The 21,179-nt window shown below is 33.6% G+C and overlaps 1 non-coding gene across 1 annotated transcript; it reads left to right on the plus strand.

The window, feature by feature from the left end:
- The first annotated feature begins 1,144 nt into the window (after window positions 1–1,144).
- Window positions 1,145–1,251, plus strand: LOC136221314 (small nucleolar RNA R71). Its single transcript, XR_010685087.1, has one exon. It is a non-coding gene; the product is annotated as a small nucleolar RNA R71 (small nucleolar RNA).
- Window positions 1,252–21,179: the final 19,928 nt, after the last annotated feature.

Here is a 21,179-nt window from a genome sequence, read left to right on the forward strand (position 1 = left end):
TACAAACATATTACTTGACTTAGGGTGGTTGTAAGTTTATTAGTTTATTATAAGGTTTGGTCTCATCTATGCTTGTATGAACACTCTGTAATTACTATAAACAAACTTTGTGATTTTCTTTTATTTGACTTAATTAGTTCTAAAAGATGAATGCCTTTATAAAGTTAAACAAACTATATCTTATTAAAACAAATGATATAAAAGAACAATTCGTTTACAAATAGTTTATATCCTACAACAATTGTCTATAGGACACTAAACCCCAACAATATTACCAAGCTTTCTAACATTGGTTTTGTGATGGATCATGAACTAAGTGTCGACTTACTTCTTACGTCCCTCCCAGAAAGTTATTCATAGTTCATCATGAACTATCAAATGAATGACTTAAAGACCTCTCTTGAAGAGCTCATGAATATGCTCAAGTCTGTTGAGCCCAATGTGAAAAAAGATAAGGCAATACCTGCTATTGTTATTGAGGGATCCAAAAAGAGGAAAGGGAACTTTCCCAAACCCAAGTATCCTAAGAAGAACAAGGGAGCCAAACCAGCCCAAGCCAAAGGAAAGCAAGTGACGAAGCTGTTGCGCGATTTCCGCAAGTGCACGGTTTCGCTTGTAGTAATAAAAAGATATCGATCCCACAGGGAACGTTTGATAATAAAATTACTATTCTGATTAAATTCGTTTTCTCGAGGTTAATAGAAAAATCGTTAAATGGTTAATTCTAATTTTGGTTATAGTTAAGATTACAATTTATAGAAATTATATTTAGATTAAAGTTCATTTCAAGGTTTATTTATACTAAGCGAAAACACAACTTATAACTTCCGTTAACATCATACGGTGTCACAAGCTTATCTATTTTATGCGAAAGTGCAAAAAATTGTGCTTGTAGCATCACTATAGGGTCAATACTAATTATACCTTTAGCATATGATGAAGTTAAGGACGACGGTTTTGGAGTAACCGGTGTCTGTGCATGCTCTACGGGCCACATGCTACTGTTTATAGCATTTCCTCTAAAAGTTCTTTTGCTTCAGCAGATGTCTTCTTTATAAATAAACCTCCCGACATAGCATCTAGTGAACCCCTTGTGGTAGGATTAATACCATTGTAAAAGGTTTGCATTAAAAGTTCACCGGGTAAATTATGGTGTGGGCATAAACGTTGAAGTTCTTTGAAGCATTCCCATGCTTCATACAAGGTTTCATTTTCATTTTGTGTAAATGATGTAATTTCTTTAATGATCTTAGCTGTTTTGGCTAGGGGAAAATATTTGGATAAAAATGCTTCGGCTAATTGGTTCCAAGTTTGGATTGTTCCGATCGGCATAGAATTCAACCAACCTTAGCCCTGTCCTTGAATGTGAAAGGAAAAAGGCGAAGTTTGACTGCTTCGACAGAAACGTCTATAAGTTTAAAGGTGTCACAATTTCAAAAAAGTTAGTCAAATGGGCATTTGGATTTTCGTTAGGAAATCCATAGAAAGTAACACTGTTTTGTAGCATATTTAATAATGCTGGTTTTATCTCAAATTGGTTTGCATTTATTTGGGGTCTGACTACACTATTGGTAACTCCATTAACTCCTGGTGTAGCATAATCCATAAGTCTAGGGCGTTCTCTAGCCATTTCTACTACTTGTGGCTCTTGATTTTGTGTCTCTTTATTTTTTTTTCTTCTTAATTTTCTTATTTTTCTTTAGCGTCTTCTCAATTTCAAGATCTATCCGGTTGAATGCCCAAACTTCTAGTACTGCGCACGAACAGAAACTACCTTAAAAAATTGAAAAATTATGTAAGTATATATAATATATAATATAAGTATCTATAAACCAAGATTCGGAATTTAAATACAACAGAAAAATAATTTTAAAAATCAACACCGTTCCCCGGCAACAGTGCCAAAAACTTGTTGCGCGATTTCCGCAAGTGCACGGTTTCACTTGTAGGAATAAAAAGATATATATCCCACAGGGAACATTTGATAATAAAATTACTATTCTGATTAAATTCATTTTCTCGAGGTTAATAGAAAAATCGTTAAATGGTTTAAAAGGTTTCTAATTCTAATTTTGGTTATAGTTAAGATTGCAATTTATAGAAATTATATTTAGATTAAAGTTCATTTCAAGGTTTATTTATACTAAGCGAAAGCACAACTTATAACTTTGATTTGTTTAGAAAGATATAACAAATTATCAATTTACTCAATTTAAAAGCATTGAACTGTAATCAATCTTTCCCCTCGACCTAAGACTGAAAACCTTAATCAAATTTGGTGTTTATATTCGATTAATCGACCTATCATAATGACCAAATATAAATCCGAATTTGCTTAAGTGTCCAATAAGTTAGCATGAAAAATACCAAAATCTCTTTATAAACACTTTTGCATGAAAACACCCGTTAGAATTACTTAAAGAGTATCACTAGATCAAACTTAAAATAAAACAACAGTAAAGATGGAATTGAATTAAAAGATATTTATTAGTTTGAGTTAAAACATCTCAAGTTTACAGAGAAGAAGTTTGAATGACATTTGACTAGGAAGAGTTCCGGGTTGTCAATCCTTTACTCAACTTCGTAGGTTTGTCAGACCGTAGGTCGCCCCCAACACTGGTTCTTCTCGCTGAATCCTCGAAATAGCACCCCTCAGTGATCTACGGAGTATAAACTCGACTTGAGTAAACTCTAATGTAAATAATAAAATCTGTATCTTGTATCTCTAACTATTTGTACAACTTGTAACTTTATTTAACAAGTTTGTGTAACAATTTTCTAACATTTGAACTCTGAATTCTTCTTCTATTTATAATCTTCCAAAGGGTGCGCTGAAGAGACATGTCCGTTGGTGAAGGATTGTCTCATCCGGATGAAAGGATGCGTCGCTTGGAGAAATAAACATGTTAAATGTGCTAAACAACTTTACTGTCACTATAGAGATTCAAGAATCTCGTACATTATGAAGGGAAGAGGAAGGAAGGACGGAAGGAAGCGCACGTTGCTGGCTGCTGGAGGCGTGTCGCGGTTGAGATTATTGAATCTCGGTACTGATTCGTCATCTTCTTTTCCTCATTGTTTATGCACTGAATTCTCTGACGTGATTTCTGATTCTCGTACGTGATTTTCACAAAAGCTTAGTTTCTCACTCATTTCTACTCCATTTTTGCTCCTATTTGGATTTTTCCAAATAATTAACACCTTGCACACAAACAACAAATACCAACGTGAAACCTTACCAAAATAATATATTTTTTACATGAAATTGACATATTTATGCATGCTAATTTAGGTATATTTTGGGCTTATCAGAAGCCCATAGGGAAATGCCACTTCTGTGGTAAAGACATGCATTGGAGGAGGAATTGCAAGGAGTACCTGGCTTCTCTTAAGAAGGGAAAGGACGGTGCTTCAACCTTTGGCATGTTCTATATTGAAATTAACTCAATTTCACAGTCTGAGTCTTGGGTATTGGATACCGGATGTGGATCTCATATTTGTATAAATATGCAGGAGCTAAGGCAGACTAGGGACTTGAAGAAAGGAGACATTGCGAGTAGGAAATGGAGCAAGGGTTGCTGCACTCGCAATTGGAGATTATGTTCTACACCTACCGTCTGGACTTGTAATAGAATTAAGGAACTGTTTATATGTTCCTGAGATGTCTCGAAACATTATTTCTGTTAGTTGTCTTGTGGATGATGGTTTTCATGTTTCAATTAAGAACAATAGTTGTGAATTTTATAGAAATGGTATTTTCTATTTTTCAGGAATATCATTAAATGGGATTTATATTTTGAATGATAAAGTTTCTGTTTTTACAATTGATACCAAAAGACTTAAGATAGATAATTCAACTTACTTGTGGCATTATCGTCCAGGCCATATAAACAAGAGACGCATGCTTAAGCTACATCAAGATGCGCTTATAGATTCGATTGATTGTGAATCAATGGGAATATGTGAGTTATATTTAGAAGGAAAGATGACAAAGACACCCTTTAGCAATAAAGGTGAGCGTGTATCAGACACTCTAGGATTAATACATTAAGATGTATATGGTCCTATATCAGTCCAAGCAAGAGGAGGTTTCAGATACTTCATTAGCTTCATAGATGATCATACTAGATATGGTTATATCTATTTGATGAAGCATAAGTCAGAAGCTTTTGAGAAGTTCAAATGCTTCAAGAATGAAGTAGAAAATCAAACAAGAAAGACTATTAAGATACTTCAATCAGATTGAGGTGGAGAATATATTTTAGATGATTTTCTGAATGTGGAATATGCTCACAATGGACACCTCCTTATACACCACAACACAATGGTGTATCTGAAAGGAGAAATCGTACCTTATTAGATATGATATGGTCCATAATGAGCACCGCATCTCTTCCAAAGACTTTCTGGGGCTATGCTATAGAAACAACCATGTTTGAGGATGGAAATGTTAGTACCTACAAAGCTAGGTTAGTAGCAAAAGAATATCATCAAAAGTAAGGAGTTGACTATGACGAGACTTTCTCTTCTGTAGCCATGTTCAAGTCCATCAGAATATTGCTTGCAATTGCTGCTCATTTTGATTATGAGATTTGGCAAATGGATGTGAAAACAGCTTTCCTAAATAGAAACCTGCTTGAGGATGTACATGATGCAACCTGAAGGTTTCACATCAAAGAATGCAACCGAGGTTTGCAAACTTCAAAGGCTCGTTTATGAACTTAAGCAAGCATCTAGAAGCTGGAATAAGCGTTTTGATAAAACCATAAAACAATTTGGTTTTGAACAAAACTCTGAAGAGGCTTGTGTTTACAAGAAGATCAGTGGGAGCTTAGTCATTTTCTTAGTACTATATGTTGATGATATACTACTTATAGGAAACAATATTTTAATGTTGCAAACTGTAAAAGTGTGGTTATCCAGTAATTTCTCCACGAAAGACTTGGGAGAAGCAGCTTACATCTTAGGGATTAAGATCTATAGGGATAGATCAAGAAGACATCTTGGACTCTCCCAATCTACTTATATTGACAAAGTGCTAAAGCGTTTTGACATGCATAAATCGAAAAAGGGTAACTTGCCAATGTTCCATGTAATCAAGTTATCAAATAATCAATGTCCTAATACAGACAATGATAAGAAACGTATGGTTGTAATTCCTTACTCCAGTGCAGTTGGTTCAATCATGTATGCCATGCTTTGCACTAGACCTGATGTGGCATTCGCATTGAGTATGACGAGCTGTTATCAAGGAAATCCAGGATTTGATCACTGGATTGATGTCAAGAATATTCTTAAGTATTTGAGAAGGACTAAAGACATGTCCCTCGTATATGGAAATGGAGAATTGAAAATTAAAGGATTTTTAGATGCTAGTCATCTAATGGATGAAAATGATTATAGATTCCATTCAGGATACCAGTTTATCCTAAATGGGGGTTTAGTCAGTTGGAAGAGTTCCAAGCAAGGAAGCGTTGCTTTCTCATTGACTGAATCAGAGTACATCGCAGCTGCAGAAGCGGCAATGGAGGCAATTTGGATTAGGAAGTTTATAACTGAACTAGGAGTGGTGCCTGACATTATAAATCCCATTACTCTGTACTGTGATAACAATGGAGCCATTGCATAAAGGAACCACATTCTCATAATGCATCCAAACATTACCTCAAACGATACCATCTCATTAGGGAGATTATAGCCAGAGGAGATGCGAGAATAGAAAGAGTGCCTACTGAAGACAATGTTGTAGATCCGTTGACCAAGCCATTACCCTAAAGAGCTCATGATCCTCATCTTAGTTCTTCTGGTATTAGTTTTAGAAACAATTGGCTTTAGTCCAAGTGGGAAAATGTTGGAGTTTTATGTCCTATAGACAATTGTTTTAGGATATAAATATTAAATGAATAAATTGTTTATTTAAATAATTTGTTTTAAGGAGATATAGTATAAATTAAAACTATATATGAAAGGCATTAATCTTTTGTAAGTAAAAATAATCCCAAGTTTGTTTAAAGTAGTTATAAAGTGTTCATACAAGCATGAAGTGAGACTATACTTTATAATAAGTTAATAAACTTAAAATCAACCCAAGTCAAGTAATATGTTAAAGGGGTTGGCATGTTACTGTTGAGACTTGCATGTAACAGTGTTTTCTATCGAGACGGAGAGCTGATCTCACAAGCTTTAGATATGAAGATATCTAGACAGTTACATGGATCCAGTGAAGAAGTTCATTAGGATTAGGACCCAACTTGAAATAACAGTATGGATAGATTTATCTAAGTGTCAACTGTTCATCTCATTGGTGTTAGTAGGTATAAGTTGTCCTCAGACTCAAATAATCATTAATTAGTGATTCTGGATTATGGAGTGTGATGCTTTGATTCTGTGTGAGCATAGTCCACTACAGGGGAGGCCCTGGGGTGTGTGAGAGGAAGGTTGGGTATCACATAAAGTAATTGCAGGATAGTTAATGATAGATTTAGCATTCATCACTCCTGATAAATGGGAGATATATCCAAAGGGCCACTTATGGTGAATTGACTAAAATCCTTGCAAGGTGATAGAGTTAAGAGTAGAAATGAAAATTTCACTTAACTTATCTTTCAGAGTTAATTCCACCTGAACAAGTATAACACACTATTCGTTATATGTAACATGACATGTTCTATGGTTATAAGAATTGTCTGAAGGATATAATTGATAAAGGATCGAATTATACTAGACCTAATGCAGAAAGGTAAACGTCAATATTCAACCTGACTTCTTATTGCACTGGGAGAATGTCTTAGGTTCTGCCAGTAACTGCTCGCGAAGTCATTCCGTTATATATAAGTTGAAATTAATCAGGATGAATTAATTCTAAAAGATGTATACGACTAGTAGCAATAAGAACCTAATGGATCGCACATGAGACTTGGAACCAGAGGACGGAACAATAATTTAGAGGGACTTAGTACAGTGGGCCGAAATTTATAATAGGATTAGGGATAAAATACTTTGATTAATAATTATAATTAGATTATAATTGTGAATTAAATTATAGTATTATCTGATAATATTAATTAGAGGTTTTAATGTGATTATAACTCTAATTAATTATCCCTAACTTAAATTAATAACTAATTGGATTAGAGTTATTATCTAAATATATTTTGATATCATTAAGATAATAATAAGTATTTATTTAATTATCTAATTAGTAATTCTATTCCGAATAGGATTCTAACTGATTAATTAAATAATACAACTAGGGTTAGGATTTGAGAAGTCTATAAATAGACTCTATCCCTTGTAAATTTCGGCCAACACAGTTCAGAGGCTGAGGAATTGCTTCGACATCATCCCGTCTAAATTACTTTATTCTTTACTCTCTCTTTGATCTCGTGTCGATTCCTTTAGAGGCAATCAATTAAGATTGCTATTCATTGGTTGATTACTAATCGCTTTTTCTTTTCTGTTGTGATCATTGTTTCGTGATACACGGATTAAGAGTTGTGGGCACTTCGTTTGCAACTGTAGATAGTTCGCCAGAATAGGTAATTCACTCTATCCCTCTTTATATGAAATAATGATTAACGGATTTTGGAAAATGGAAATAGATAAATAGATAAAATTTTATTATTCCGATGTGCGTAGGCTTTTCTATTTTCCTTCACCATGAAGTGGCACTTTTCCTAGTTTATAACAACTTGGGTGTCCTTGCACCTTATGAGAACAACCTCCAGATTTTTCAGGCAAGACTCGAATGACATTCCATAAATGGAGAAGTCATCCATGAAAATCTCCACAGCCTTCTCCATCATATCATGGAAAACAGCCATCATATGTCTTTGAAACGTTGCTAGAGTTGCATAACCCAAAGAGCATTCTTTTGTAAGCAAGCATGCCATAAGGACCCATGAACATAGTATTATCATAGTCTTTGGTACAGATTTGGATCTCGTTGTACCCTGAATAGCCATCTAGAAAGTAATAAAATTGGTAACCAGCTAGTCGCTTCAACCTTTGATCGATAAATGGCAATGGAAAGTGATATTTTATTGTTGCCTCATTCAATTTCCTGTAATCAATACACATTCTCCAGCCCGTGACAGTTCTGCTTGGCACCAATTCATTTTTTTCATTAAGGATAACTGTGGCGCCTCCTTTCTTCGGAACAACCTCTACTGGGATGGTCAAGATGCTGTCTGAATGGAGTAAATTATTCTTGCATTAATTAACTTTATGACTTCTTCCTTGACCACCTCTTTCATATGGGGGTCTAGTCTTCTCTATGGTTGAATAAATGGTTTGTGATTTTCCTCTATTAGGATTTTGTGCATGCATATAGTAGGGCTGACCCCCTTGATGTCCTCAATCTTCCAAGCTAGGCTTCCTTATTCTTCCTCGAGATATCCAGTAACTGCTCTTTCTGCTCTTTAGTTAATGTAGCCAATATGATGACTGATCGGCTGTTTGGTGGATCTAGGAAGGCATGCTCCAAGTGAGTGGGGAGTGGTTTCAGTTCAGGACGTCTGAAGTCCTCATTGGCTTCTAGGAGTGACCTCTTTTGTGGAAGTTCCACTTCCACATCTGAACTTCCTGCCTCTTCTTTGCTTCCTTCTTCCTTTTCTTGTTCTGTGCTGAATAACTGTTCTAACTGATCCAATTTTTGACATTCTTTTTGTATCTGCAAAACATGTTGTTCTTCTATATCATCTAGAAAATAACAAGCATAATCATTAGAGTTGGCATAACAAACAACCTTATGCATTTTAAACACAACCTTCTCATTATTTATCTTAAGAATTAATTACCCATATGTACATCAATTAAGGCTTTGCCATTGGCCAAGAAGGGTCTTCCTAATATGATAGGTACTTATAGGTCTTCATCAATGTCCATTATGACAAAATCAACAGGTAATATAAACTTACCCACTTTGACCATGACATCCTCAATTCTGCCTTTAGGATATCGAATGGACCTATCTACTAGTTGCATAGTGACATTTGCAGGTATAAGTTCTCCCAGTCCTAATTGCATGTAGATTGAGTATGACATCAGGTTGATGCTAGCACCAATATCACACATGGCATTTTGAATTGTGAGGGATCCTATAGAACAGGGGATAGAAAAACTCCTTGGATCCTTAAACTTTTTGGGCAATTGTTGTGTTCCTTGTAGAATGGATGAACTGTCCCTGTTCAATTGAACCATGAAAACACTTTCGAGTTTCTTCTTGTTCGTGAGCATATCCTTAATAAATTTGACATACATAGGCATCTATAAAAGGGCCTCAATAAAAGGTAACGTAACTTCTTTCTTTAGTTGAAAATGGTTTTGTATGATTTGATTAGAAATGACTAAAAGTGAACGACTTTCTACTAGTTGTTCAAAAGATAATGATTTGTCACAATAAGAGGGTGGAACGGGCTAAGCCACAGCAGGAACAAAGTGCTTACAGTATAACTTTGGTCTATTTATTCATGAATGTAATATGGTGAGGTCAAGGTCTCTGCTTTAGATTCACTTAAGTCAACTTTCGTGTGTTCTTAAGATTCTAAGACTTACTACAGCTTCAAGCGTCCTTAAAGTTGGTTCTTTGTTGCATTAGATATGAAGCAACATTTCTTTATTAGAAAACCCCTGATACAAACCCCTTATATTCCTATTTCGGGTTTTGTATGCTTAATGAGAGATGTGTGAGAATGAAAGCAGTTCTCTATCATTCATTAACACTAGGATATACATATTGAAACACGCATTTAAGAGCATCATTAAACACCACATGCAATAACAACATTCATTCATAAAAAGATTAAGAGTACTTACAGCACCAACCCTTAGCCAGCCTAACCCATTTGGTTGACTACTCACTCATAATGATGAGTGAACAACCACAGAAACTACAATAACTCTCCATTAATGGAGTTAGGTCGGAAATTCAAGAGAACTCCCGTGGAAGATGAAGTTTCAGATCTCCAAAAAAGTCATCCATCTCTCCTTTCACAGTAGTCTATTTAACTAGGAGGGAAGAAACATAAAATATACTAGAAACTACAGTAAAGCAGATCATTCTGACAGATATTTTGATAAACTCATATTAATTATGGCCACTTGAACACTTCAAGGCACAAATCTTCTTCAGCAAGCTAGATCTCCACTGGTCCCACCTCTTTGCTTGGTTGTCTTCCTTTACATGCTATTGCCCTTTGGTCCATAGATTTTCCTTTACTTTTTTCCTGCAATAGGCTGCTTGATAGCTGTTTCTATTTTTCTTCACAAAATCTACAATAAGGGCCCTTTAGTCCTAGATTGATAACAATTAACAGCCCATTAAGCCCATTTTTAGTGAAATAAAATATGGTTATTAGGATCAATTATGAACCCATCAAATACCCCCAAATTGAACTTTTGCTTATCCTCAAGCAAACACAACAGAAAATAGAGAAAAGAACAACAAAAAGGGGAAAGCAAAGAAAATAAAAACAAAAGGGAATGACATAGAAACAAGACAATTGTTGAGCGATTTCCGCAAGTGCCAGTATACGCTTGTAGTAATAAAAGATATCGAACCCACAGGGAACGCTTTTCACGAAAACTTATTTTAATTTAGTTTAGTTCAAGTCTTTAGGTTTATAATATAGAAAATCGTTTAATTAGTTTTTATTGGTCGGGATTAGATGAGAATAATATGTTGAACTTAAAGTACAATTCTGTCTTGAGATTTGGTTACAAGACAGAAACTTTTGTGGTTAGAATAAAAAGTGTATAAAACTTACTCGCATTAAGCAAAGAAAGCAACTATAACTTTGGTAAGATTATAAACATGTAACATCCGTGTCTAAAATTTAATTTTTATACTCAATATTAGACCGTGTTATATTTTGATTTATTAATTAACCAATTGGATATGAAAAGTATATCATCGAAGTTAATTTAATGACTCTAAGTGTAAATTAAAAAGTTTGGAGTAAATTTTGAAAGAATTATAAATTAAAGTACCTTAGCTAAAATTTTACTAATTAATATTATATAATTATATTTATTTAATTAACATTACATTTTGGTTGAAGTTATATATAGAATAAAAAAATATATATAATTAATAAATAATTAACAAAAATTAATTAATAAAAGGGTAAATTCCAAAAACAACCCATGTGGTTTCATGTTGTTCCAAAAAAACCCATGTGGTTTGTTTTTACAAAAAAAAGGACTGTGGTTTACGCCGTTACCCGAAAAACGGAAAAGGGCTTAACACCGTTAAAAATGCTGACGTGGCAAGGGGTAGAGTTGGAAATTTTTTTTTTCATTTTTTTTTTTCATTCTTCTTCTTCTTCTTCTTCTTCTTCTTCTTCTTCTCTTCTTCTTCTTTTTTTTTTTTAAATTTCTGAAAATTTATTTTTTTTAATTTTTCTTTTTCTTTTTCTTTTTCTTCTTTTCCTTTTCCTTCTTCTTCTTCTTCTTCTTCTTCTTCTTCTCCTCCTCCTCCTCCTCCTCCTCCTTCTTCTTCTCCTCCTCTTTCTTCCCTTCTTCTTCTTCCTTCTTCTTCTTCTCCCCTCCTCCATTCTTCTTCTTCTTCATCCCTCTTCTTCCTTTATTTTTTTCTTTTTTTTTTAAGTTTCCAGATTTCTTCGGAAATCTGGAAAATTCCAGATTTCTGACGGAAATCTGGAAAATTTCTAGATTTACAGAAATCTGGAAATTTTCCAGATTTCTTCGAGTAAGGGAATTTAAAAAAAAGAATAGAAAAAAAGAAGAAGAAGAAGGAGGAAGAAGAAAAAGGAAGAAGAAAGAAGAAGGAGGAGAGAAGGAAGGAGGAGGAGAGAAGGAAGAAGAAGAAGAAGAAGAAGGGAGAAGGGAGAAGCAAGAAGATGAAGGAGGAGAGAGAAGAAGAAGGAGGAGAGGAAGAAGAAGAAAAAGAAAAAGAAAAAAGAAAAATTAAAAAAAAAATAAAAAAAATGAATTTTCAACCTTACCCCTGTGCCACGTCAGCATTTTAACACCGTTAAGCCATTTTCCGTTTTTTGGTTAACGGCGCAAACCACAGTCCTTTTTTTTGTAAAAACAAACCACATGAGTTTTTTTTTGGAATAACATGAAACCACAGGGGTTGTTTTTGGAATTTACCCTTAATAAATTAAAGTGAATGAAGTAGTTTTGTATTCATAAATTAGTACATACCAAATTAAAAATTAAAAAATAAAAATAAAAGAATGATTAATATATCTATGGATATATGGCTACATGACATACCACTTGTTAAAAGTTTAGGACATGTGTCAACTAATTATATAATAGTCAGTACATATGTAAAAGAATTATAATATGTTTAGGATATGTGTAAAAAGAATATATAATAAGGTGACATGTGTAAATTTTTATAGTGTATATATATTGTTTTGATAGATATGTTGAGGGGGAGGGGTTCTGGAACAAAAAGGAAAAGAAAGAAGGAATGACCTCCTTAATTTATATTTGTATGAGTATTTTATAACTCTTTTTGTTTCTCTCATTTCCAAATTGGATCAAAATTTAAGTGAAGATCAGATTTAGAGATTCTTAGAATAGATTCAAACGTAATATTTTAGTACGTGACATTTTCTAAGCGAAAAAGTGAAGGTATGTCCAATTTTATACTGTTAGTTTTCGATAATTATGTGCGAGTTCAGAAATTAATAGACGACCAATTACAGGTTTCAGTTACGGTCAAGGAAAGAATTTAATAGATGACCAATTAGAGGTTTTACGGAAAATAGTTGACGTTAGTTAATTATTAAATTGTTACCATCTAAATTTTTATATTGAAAAATAAAAATAATATAAAGAATTTGGAAATAAAATTTATACGGATAGACTCGTAGCAGTGTCACAAGTCTAACTGAACATTCGGTCAGAATTAGCAGTATCAGTTTAGTTTACACGTCACAATTTCGTTGGCAAACGAGAATAGTCCGATAAAAGTTTTTGGTTTAAAATTTAGTTTTAAGTTATTTGATTAGTATTTAAGTGACTTTAAATTGTCGAGTTAAAATACGTTATAAATTAGAAGGATTAATACGGATATTGGTTAAAATTTGAATATAAAAGTTGGTAATATAATTTGAATATGATTTGAATATAACATTAGGACGAATATACTCTTAGTAGTTTAACGTGGTTTAACGAGTCTAATAGTAATTCAGTTTAGAATTTTTGTTTCGGTGATCGAAAGTAGTCCGATAACAATATTTACTTTTAACGATACTAAATTTTATCGATACAATATTTTGAGCTATTTAATTCTTAGAGTTCGATTAAATTATGAATCGATGATTTTATACGAATTTTTGACAATTTTAATTATATTTAAAGATTATTTGATTTTAATGATTGTGATTATTTTTGCGTAATGATTTTGTGGTTATGGAATAAATTAGAAGTTTGATTGTGAAAAGAGATTTGAGCATATTGGGATTTATGATTTTTATATCCATCTAGAGTAATCCGGACGAGTGGTTTTGATATTTGAAGACCATGTTCAGTGAGGAACATGGCCTGTGTACACAGTGTAAAGACCTAGTCGGTATTGGCAGCGAAGTGTAGGGTAAGACCAATACGGGATTAGGCAAGGTTAAAGAGACGTCTCGACTATGTGATTCTTGATATGTGTGATTATGAATTGATACACAAGGGGAGAAACTCTAGAATGTATATAAGGTTTTATGTTTTCGGTTAAGACTTGATTAATTTTGATATAAGGTGTTACGTTTGATTATTACGAGTTCGATTGATTATGATTTTGGTTTGATAAAGCGTTTATTTGATTACGGATTTGGTTTGATAAAACGTTTGATTGGTTACGAGTTGTTTTGATAAAATGAGATCGATATTTATTTGTGATTTGATTTGATAACGTGATTTTTATTTAAGTTTAAAGTTCTATATTTTTGAATCGATAAGTATTCACGTATTTATTAAATTATCAAATAAATTCGGGACACTAAATATTAATTTACGGTCATTAACAATGTTATGAATAGTATAACGATAAAATTATCTATATAGCAATAAAAGTGAAGTCTATTAATTTCATCAACGTGTCAATAAGTTGAGAGAACTATCTAATGGGTAGAACTACATGGCTTTGATTCCTGGTTTAAATATTAAATGATTATTCGGGATACGTAGGAAGCTCAATAGAATTATCGAGTCCAAGCCAAATAATTAAATAAATTTTAGGTAGTCTAAATAAATTTTGATCTATTCGATAATTTAAATTAAGAATTTAACGAGTTAAAACTGACGAGTCGAATTCAAAGATCGTTAACCCTTCATACCTGATGCCGTTTAGGGTCGGGCGTGATAAAACATGTAACAATTCATTAATTTACACAATTAATGGGATTTGAATCGTAGAAATCTCTCTGGATCGGAGCAGATTTCTACCTTAATCAAATTGGTGTTTTATGTCTGATAAGCCGACCCAACGATCATATCATCCATAAATCCTAATTCTTTTAAGTGTTCAACAAAGTTTCCTTGTAATTATATGGAATATCTACGTTTTAATGAAAACACCAGAACCTTACTTCGAAAATAACATCAAAGTAACAACAGAAGAATATATTGAATAAAATAAATGTATTATTATAGAATTGTGAATCTTCACAAGTTAACAGAGAAGAAGAAACATGGATAGCATTTTAACTAATTTGAGTTCTGGGTTGTCAATTCTTTCCTCAAACTTCGTAGGTTTGTCAGACCCTGGGGCACTTCAGCCGTTAGTTCTTCTCGCTGAATCTTCGGAATAGAGATCGTCGGATCCACTACCAGAATGTGAACTTGTCTTCGAACAATTCTTAAATCTAAACTAATCTCTACTGTGTTTGTAATTAATCTAAGAACAACTTGTGTACATCAAGTTTGCTTTTACAGAAATGTAATCTAATATCTGGTTCTCTTCTGAATCAAAATTTCAACATAATATCTACTCTCTAAAACTATATTAACCAACATCTTGAATTCTGAAATGAACTCTTTATTTATAGATGCTGGAGAGTTGTGTTTGAAGGATCATGTCCGCTGTGAAGAGTCATTTCTATCCACTCGAATAGACGTGTTTCTTGGAATTTTATCCTGTGAAATTACTGCTGAAATGGCTACTGGTCGTACCGAGATTTAGGAATCTCAGTCGTGACCTGGGGAGTAAAAATTTGCTCCAAACAAATCAATATTTGGTGCCTAAATTTAGCGTGTCGTGATCGAGATGTGGGAATCTCGGTCGCGACACGGGCTTTGATTCCCGGTCTTCGACTGTTCCCGTCTCCTCATATCGGTCTTCTGAATTACTCGTACGTTTAGCTCGTAACTCTGATTTTTCTCTTGTTTTTGCTCCGTTTTAGCTCCTATTTGGATTTAACCAAATAATTAAGTACATTGCATCAAATAAACATATATAGACATAAAAGTACTCTAATTGAATATAATTAGCACGATTTCACGACAAAACTCACGTAATTATTAATGATATTTAGGTATATTTTGGGCTTATCAAATCTTCCACACTTAAGCTTTTGCTAGTCCCGAGCAAAATTTCACTGAATTTATTCCTTAACTAATCTCTTTATGAAAATAAAACATATATCCATGTATTCTTCTTTAAATTAGTTAAATCGAAAGATTAACTTTGCATGGTAAATTTATATGCAAAATATCAAACTAACTAGTGTAAAAGTGATATATCATTCGTTTTGTATTTCAATTTTTATATTGAAGTATTCGGGACGATGTAAGCACGCATGTTTTTGAGTCTTTCGTCTCAAGGCATTTCGAAACATAAAATTTCTTTCCCAAACCTAAACTATTATATGAAATATGAAGTAAATAAGGACTTAGGTTTAATTTTATTTGCTTAGTCACGCCCGTGATAAGGGTGGTCTCGACCGTGACTTAATATTAATTAAATTTCTTTTGTGTTCGTTTAAGAGGTACCGATCATGCCATGGGTGGACGCAATCGTTACTTTAAACTTTAAACACGTTTAATTTTTGCTTTAATTTTAACGTTCCTTCCATACCTTGATTGTGATAAGGGTGGTCGCAATCGTGGCCAAAAGTACCGTTTGTTTACTTTTTCCTCCCTTTCATACCTCGATTCTGATAAGGTTGGTCTCAATCGTATATGAGTATTTGATTTAATTAACACGAGTTATAAAACGAAAATTTAAAATGGGAAAGAAAAATAGCACATTCATCCTATATTGACTTAAAATTCAACATGTATTATAGCTAGAGTTTCCTTAAAAACTTCAATTGGTTTTAATGTAAGACGAAATCAAACCGAGCTAAAAGTTGTTAGTTCAATTTAATGCCTATAAACCTAATTGAAAATTGAAAATAAGATTTATATTTATCATGAATTTACATGATATAAAATAGAGATTGAGAATAAAGAAATTTTTACTTAAATACATTTACTCGAGACGTTTTTTGATAAAATCGTTTCAGAGATTTGTAAAAATATTGAAAAATATTGCCCGTATAGAAATATTATTTCTAACGATAATGATAACCTAAAAATAATCACAAGTTAAGTATTTTAAACATATGAAAATATATAGTTTATAAAAATAATGTTAATATTAAAAATGTCATTTTTGAAATGGTTTGAAAAAAATGTTGCATAAAAATGTTGCATTTGCATAAAAACAAATGTTGCAATTGTATATTACTTAAAATTACCAACATGCATTTATACTAAAATAAATGACATTCTTCCTCATTCGTTGCATTCATTCGTACTTAAAATAAAAACGATATATGAAATATCTTCTCCCACACTTAATTTGGACCATGTCCTCATTGGTGTAAAAATTGATAAAACACGAAAAATAGTACGAAATATAGCATACGAATTTAGAAACGAATTTTTTTTAACTTAACATTCAACATAATAAAATAGAAATTGTACCAAACATAATTTAGAAAATATTGTGCCAAACTTAATCAAACATAACAATAACAAAAATGAGTTAAATAAAGCCTATTCTTGAGAAGGGAACCCGGTGGTGATGGTGTAGTCACGACTCCTTGGCGTCAGAAAAATGATAACATCCGACGACGAGTTGATTTGTGCTCATGCCTCAAAATATTGATATTGGCATCCACCGTGGTGATTCTTGAACTCATTTCGGCATTGTTGGCAACAACGTCATCTAACCTCAAATTCATTTGACGGTTATGCTCGTTCACTTGTGACAAAACACATTGCTATCCGACTTGTTCTTCAACATTTGGTTCTTCTTCATGTGCTTGCTCTTGTGTATCAACATGCTTCTCCTCCTCATCCTCTTTATCTTCATCTTCACCCTCTTCGGTATCTAAAACTCGAAGCTCCTCCACCCTCACTAGCAACGAGACGCTTAACGCGCTCTTCATACGATATAAACACGGGGGGACCAAATTTATGCACTAAATTGGCTCTTTGAAGAGCCGCAATATCCAAAAGAAGCAATCCAACATGATGAGGGAGGTTTTGATAATCCGCTAATTCACCCCGAGCACCTAAAACAATCCCGGTAATTAAATTACCCATAGGCACTTGCCTATTGTGGGAAGCGGCGGCACGGTGTAAATTCTTGAAAATCATGCCAATACTATCAATGGTAAAATTCTAAAATATACTGTCAAGCATGAACAAATCACGACTTTGAACCTTTGAACTCTCTACCCGACCAAACAATGAGAAAGACAAATACTTGTGAAAATAGAATACACAATTGTCCCTAATCCACTTGCTTGAAGTGTTTTTCGGATAGAAAACCTCTAAATTTGTCAAAGAATTCCAAACAGTGTGCGTACTAAACGTTTTTGGCTTTTGATAAAAATTCCTAGTAGGAAAACCAAACCATTCTCCCATCGTTTCATAATCAACATCAAACTTAACCCCATTATTTCAGAAAGAAATAATACCTTTCTTTTTTTTATCATAACATAGAGAGACCAAAAACTCTATAATATAGGATTCAATATTCGAAAACCGCATACTAGCAAATCTCTTCCAACCAAGAACACTTAAAAATTCATTAATACGCTCAGTGAAAGAGAGTTCATTTACCGTATCAAAATGCAAGAATTGCATATCGGTAAACTCCATTTTTTGTCCGTTAAAGTATAGATAACGACGCCCTTCTACTTTCGTCTCAATATCAAACATAGCCCCATATTGAACACGTAGACGATTGGCTTCAGTTGCTTTAATCTTGTTAGCGGCTCTCTTTTGTCTAGGCATCTTGCTTGAGTTTGGCTTAGAATTGGTTTGAAAGAAAGTTAGAGAGATGAAAGAAAGTTGTAATGGTTGATGGAGGATATGTGTTTATGGAAGGAAGAAGATGATGAATAGGGAAAGATATATTGGAAAGAGGAGAGATCTTTGTGTTGGGAAGAGGAAAGTGTGTTTGATTGGTGAAAGTATAGGTGATGTATATAGGTGTAAGTGATAGGTATTAAATAGGGTAGATTAAGAGGTAGTAATTTGGGTAGGAATAGGAAAAGATGCAAATTTTTGGCTCAATCTCGCACCATAAATCAGCGTGTCACGATCGAGATTCAAGAATCTCGGTCACGACAGGAGGTTCGTAAGGAGGAAAATTTCTCTTGAAAATCTGTCTTGCGCTAGTCGTCCAGATATTTTAAAATCTCAACTGAGATTCCTGACCTGTAGCCTAAATATTGATAGTTTTTTACAATATCATCTTGAATAATTCAACTCCTCTTGCATTTAATTTTCATTAATGTTAAGTGTTAATTCCTGAAACTTAAAAACACAATTAAAACATTAAATTAAAGGAAAACCAAAGGTTTTGCCTTAATAAATAAGAAATTAATGAAACAATTAATGCATTTTATTGATCATAATGACATATTTACATTAATCATTAATATTAATCATAAACATATATATATACATGAACACGAATTAAAGAAAACATATGTACACGAATCATGAATCAAACATATATACATTATTTACAATCAAACATTATAAATAAAATTTAAATGGTATCCCGGTGAATTGGGCACGCATTGCATTAACCCTATTTATCTTCGCTTGTATGAAGATTTATCTTTCTTCAGAAGAAAGAAATCGCGGGCCGACTCGAAAGACTCTTTTGACAATTCCCTCACTTTCCAGGAACTCGTAATCTAGGACTGGGAAGGGTTCTTTATCGGTCCAAGGAACCAAAACAACTCCTTTAGTGTTGGTCCCTTATAACGTAACAAGTTAGTTCCAAGGGGGGGGATAGGAACTATTTAAAATTTTAGTACGTTAAGGCTGACTTCTTTTTCTTTGAAAAAGGATTACACAGCGCGCTGAGTAAATTAAGACACTAGCTTAGTCAACTGGTGACTAAGTCAGCTTCTTTCCTTGAGTCAGGAGATAGCACTTGAGTCTATTCCTGAACTCAGATACTCAATACACACAACTCAGCGTGACCTCTTTTCTTGGTAAGTTTTGTTTAAGCAAGCAATATATATATTAAGGAGTTTAAAGTTAGAAAGATGTTACTCAACAGATTTATCCAGGTTCGGCCTCTAAGCCTACGTCCTATCCTCGGAACACGTTCTGAGCTTTCGAATTCTCTACTGAGCTCTTTAACGGTAGAGCATCAAACCTTTTACAACTTAGAAGCTGAGTATAACAAGAGTACCTTCCTCTATACCTCTACTCACTCCTAATCTCTCGCTGAGTACTATAACCGAGTACTCAGCCTCTCCTTTCTAATCTCTAGAAATGATAAAGATTTGTCCTAAACAACAATTGCTAAGACACCTCAGATGATTGAATAATCACTCTAGACTTTTACACGAAAGATATAGAATTTGGTGTAAGTATTTGCTTTGCTTTTTCTCACAGAACTTTGAGTAGAATTTTGGTCAGCGTAATGGCTTGATGAAAGTTCTGTGTTGAAATGAAGCAACTGAAAGGCCCTATTTATAGAGACGTCTGAGGCATCAGTCATTTCGAATTTCGAAATAACCATTGGAGGGAAACGACTTCCTGTCGTTGTCACTCAGTCATGCTCAGTGCTCTTGGCCAATCAGATTCAAGTATCTTCTGTCTTCGATCAGAGCTGAGAAGCTTTTAGTCAGTCCGGTAGAATGTCTCTCCATTTATGGTAAGGTCAACTAGACAGCTTTCTGTGTCTTCTGAACTTTACCCAAAGTAGAAATACTTTGTCTGGAAGTTGTTCTTGCTCAGCTGCTGTCTTGTACTCTTTGTCGATACAACTCAGCAGCTTCATTCTGAAGTTGTTCAATGAAGGTCTTCTCGATCCTTCTCTCGCTGAGCTGCGTTTTGTACACAACGGCATCGTTTTGCACACGCGGGCCGAGTGGTCTTGATCTGTTTGACTTGGGCTTTGACTTCCGTATTGGGCTTTAAGCCTTTTAGTCTTCATGTCTTATAAATAATTTAACTCAATATTGAACAAACACATTAGTGTAATAAATCAAAGCATTTAAACTTAGTGTGTTTAGAATATATTTAATTTTACTTAAATAATTTTGTCAAATCAAAATCATGTGGAAAGGTGTTTCAACAAACTCCCTCATTTTGATGTTGGCAAAACTATTCAGCGAGGAACTCAGTGTTGAGCTCCCCCATGATAGTTGACCTAATATTACTTAGCAGACTCCCCCGTAAGGGTTGAGCTACTGACTTAGTTTTACTTAAACATTTTAAGGTTTAATCGAGTAAGTCTAAGGTCAGTTTTCAGATATAGGTCAGCTCATGGAATATATTCTATTTTACTCAGTGTTAAGCGGAAGATTTAACATTCAGAGAGCGCTGAGTATTTTATTGTTCAATGGGTCTTATGAGACAGTGTTTAATAAACATACAAGATAATGTCAAACATTTTATCAGCATAGCATACAATCAACAAGTATTATAAGCAGTAAACACAGTTGATGTATTTGAAGATACATAGTAACATAATACTCAGCATCATATGAAATAACTTCAAGTTTGGATAAAAGATGCAAGTATTGAAATAAAGTAGTCAGCATATACAGCAAAAAGAGAAGCAGAAAGAAACATAGAAACTACAAAGTAAAGAACAAGACTGTGTTAGCCTATTTCTATTTCTTCTTCTTTTGCTTAGACTGACTACTTCTAGCAGCCTCCTGCTGAGTTCTAGCTTGTTCTTT

This window comes from Euphorbia lathyris, chromosome 2, assembly GCF_963576675.1.
Source record: "Euphorbia lathyris chromosome 2, ddEupLath1.1, whole genome shotgun sequence".
NCBI classification, from domain to species: Eukaryota; Viridiplantae; Streptophyta; class Magnoliopsida; order Malpighiales; family Euphorbiaceae; genus Euphorbia; species Euphorbia lathyris.